A 4,142-nucleotide genomic window follows, 5' to 3' on the forward strand; every position below is an offset into this window, starting at 1 on the left:
GCATTGGATATAACGTATCCAACTAAGAGCGCCAAGTGTCAATCATCAACAAATGATGGGTATCATTAGTCAAACCAACTCATCACATATCCCAATTAATTAACTTATCGTCTTATAATTCTCACAATAAAAATTGCTTCTTTACATGATGGGTTTAGCTAAGCTTTGTTCTTCAAGTATACCATAAATTTATTATTAATAAAAGATTTTTAATTTTTTTAATTTATAATATCAACTTATACTTTTAAAACATATGATAAATAAACTATTGCGGTAATGTCACAGAGATAAAAAAATCAAATTTATTTTCTTTAATATTTATTAATTATTATAACAATTAATAAATATTAAATAAGATAAATTATAATTGTTTTTGACTAATTTTCTTTAGTTATTAAACATTTTCGAAATCCTTATATAATTAATAATACTGATCTCACATTAAAATTTGATATTGATATTGATGATTACTATATTTATTTTTCTGAAAATGTTTAATAACAAAAGAATATTAGTAAAAAAAGTCAGAATTTATCTTATTTAGTATTTATTAATTGTCACGACAATTAATAAATATTAAATAAGACAAATTTTAACTTTTCTACAATTAATAAATAATAAATAAGACAAGTTCTGACTTTTTTTTTTTATTTTCCATTCTCTCCCACTCGCAGGTAGATAGACACTTGCACATGGAGTCATGGATGGTACTCATCAAAGGGAGAGGATACTTCTTTATTGGAGAAAGAATACATATAGAGTAATGATATAATTTGTTAATAAAAGAATTTCTTAATACAAATTAAAACGAAATAAATGTCACTATTTACAAAATGAAATTATCTAAACTTACCATAATGTGAAATGTTTATTGATGTTATTGTGCCTATTGATAGAAGGATGATTTTGAAAAATAAATTCAACTAATTAAACATTTTTTGCACCATTTATATATTTACCGTGATAAGAAAATAAATCGCACATTTTAAAAGATATATGAAGATATAAGCCAAAGTTTAGGATATTAATTATTGTTGATGTGTGTAAATATAAAGGATTGATGCTAAAATTAATTCTAAAAATAAATCACGCGAACTTCTCAAAAAGTAGGTGTGATATTGTCATTTTTTAATTGGAGTAATTATTTAAATCAGTGCTCAAAAATTTTAAAAGTAGATATTTTAGTTTTTAAGAAAAATTAATACACAAATTAGTTTTTAATTTATTTTTCGGCAGAGTAATTATCCAGATCAGTTCCCAAAGATTTTAAAAACAGACATTTTAGTCCCCTAAAAAAATTAATGTACAAATCAATCCCCAACGTTTCTCTTTATTAAATATAACAGTCCTCCGTCCAAAAATAAAATAAAATAAAATAATTATTATTATTAATTGCACAATAATATTATTCTACAAGAAATTCAAGGTTAAAATTATTTGATATTTTTGTATTTAATATAATAAAAAGATGTCCTATTAAAAAAATATTTGTATTAAAAAATATGTATTAAAAGAAAATATTTTAATTTGAATTTATATTAAATACATGTTTCTTTTAATACAAACATGATTTTTTAAAATAGTACATCTTTTGATTATATTAAATACAAAAATATCAAATGGTTTTAACCTTAAATTTCTTGTAAAATAATCTCTAATAATTTTATTATTATTATTATTATTATTATTATTGAGTGAATATATATATATATAAATATACACATAAGAATCTAATGAATAAACTTATTATTATTTGTCTAAAAAATACAAAAATTTATAGTATAATATGCGCTTTTTTTAAACCGCCTCAAAACGACAACCTGCAGCGGTTAGGGGTTGGGGCTGCAATTAGGCCTACATTTAGCGGCGGTTTTTCTCGAACCGTCGCTATATTTCAATTAGGTTTGCATTTAGCGGCATCTTTTCAAAAACCGCCACTATATGTACCATCAGATGAGTTATTGTTTTACATTTTGCGGCGGTTTTGTTTAAACCGCCACAAAATATGTATTACCACATGTGGCAATGTTTTATTTAGTAATAACCATTTGGGTATAATCTAGTTAAGTAAAGACTACTATCTTAAGCTACATATGTATAAATCATTGTTACTTAAATTCGTAACACTTTTTCTACATTCATTTTACGTAAAAAAAATTCACGTTAAATAAGCTATATATGTTAACTCATGTGAACAAATTTACCAATAAGATTTTCTTGTTTATTTTATTGGCATTTAAATTTGCATTCAAACATGGATGTAAAAGAAGAGAATAAAATCATCCTCTAAATTTATAAAGTTAAAATAAAGTTCTAGAGAGCATAAATCAAAGTTACTTCTCTTTGAAGTTATGCCTTACTAAACCTAAATCAAGAAACTCTAAAAGTAGATAAACATGTACAACTACGACCCAAATCATTAAATTAAGGGAATCAACGTAACTCTTATAATAAAACATCAAATTTTTTTTCCAACATCGTATTGACCTGGCGAAAAATACTCTGTCAAGAATCTATGGGCTTCACGTTTTATATGATCTGATATTTCATCTCCATACCATGGCCTTTTGTTCAGATCAAAGCACCTTTTCTTAACATGTATATCATCTTGTCTTTGTTGGTTTTCTAAAGTTTCATTGTCTTCTTCCGGAACCTTATTGAGATCAAACTGCATGGATCGGTCAACTGTAACAGATGAGATATCATCTAAATTGTCTTCTGAATAAGACTTTTCTCTATCTAGACTATCAGGAACTATTTATCCAGAATATTTAGGTAAGACTGAAAATATCAATATGCATATAACAAAATGAGTATACAAAGAAGAAACTGAGAACTCCGAAGTCATTAAATACTGACTTAGAAAAAAAACTAAACGACAATATGCTAAGACAATTTTAAAACTAAACACAAATTTTCAACAATTACCATCTCCCTTGTTAGTAGTTTGGGCAAATTTCTTAAACAGAAGCTCTGTAGCAATTGTTGTGCTTGCAGAGGATGATGAAAAGTCCTCAGTTTTCATTGGTTCTGTTCCACCGTCATGTTATATTCACTAGTGTTTTCAAAATGTAACACTAGCAAAATTATATTGAATAATAGATAGCAAGATTATAAAAAATGCAACCCTAAGAAAAACAACAACTAAAACAGCATTAAGGATTTAACGTAAACCAACTTTTCCGTATTAAAATCGTTGAAAGAAACGAAAAATCTGCTTTTACTCATGAAAATTCACAATAACATAAATATTTAACTGCAAATAAAAGTTACACAAGTATAAAGTAACCAAAGAAAATAATGTACAACGTTGAGTTTATTTAACTTAGTTTATGACAAAAGATCATTTTTAAATACATTAAAATGCTTCATATAAGCATTACGCGACATCATCGAAATTTTTTGAAGCATTTTCTATGAGGTCTTCTATATCATTCTCCCTTGTCAACAGTAAATCTCCAATGTCACATTCCGCTGACATGTTCAACTCTGACTGTGGAGAAAAACTAACTTCAGCTTCTTCATTCTGTTCTCCCATGTCATACAAATCCCGTGGTTTCACATGAATCACAACACTCCATTCATAAGTTACTTCATCATCTACATAGTATACAAGCTGAGCTTCCGATGCCAATATGTACGGTTCATCTTCTTCTCGATTACCAGTGTGTATCGGACGAGAGAAATTAACATTGGTGAGCTCCAGATGGTCTTGTTTGATGCCTCTAATGGTAGTGGTATCAGCCCAAACACATTTGAACAATACCACTGTGAAGGAACAGCTATAATTCAATTCAATTATGTTTACAATTTTTTCGTAATACGGAACACCACCAACAACCACTTTATTATCACGCATGCTTACATAACTTCTTGTATTAGATGATACATATACTCCACTATTTTGTGTTTTCAACCCGTTTCCCTTTGTGATAGTTCTAAACTTGTACCCGTTAACATTGTACGCCCCAAAACGTCTTGCCTAAATCATGGGACCGCACGCAAGCAACTTCAAGTCTTTCGAATGAAGCGTACTTTCTATAGGAACTTGGAACCACATAACATTCATGCTTTATATTAAAATCGGTTTTCATATAGTACTAATTCCAGGCTAAAAACACATTGGTCAGGTTAGTATTCTG

The sequence above is a fragment of the Arachis stenosperma genome, chromosome 10, assembly GCF_014773155.1.
Source record: "Arachis stenosperma cultivar V10309 chromosome 10, arast.V10309.gnm1.PFL2, whole genome shotgun sequence".
In the NCBI taxonomy this organism is placed as follows: domain Eukaryota; kingdom Viridiplantae; phylum Streptophyta; class Magnoliopsida; order Fabales; family Fabaceae; genus Arachis; species Arachis stenosperma.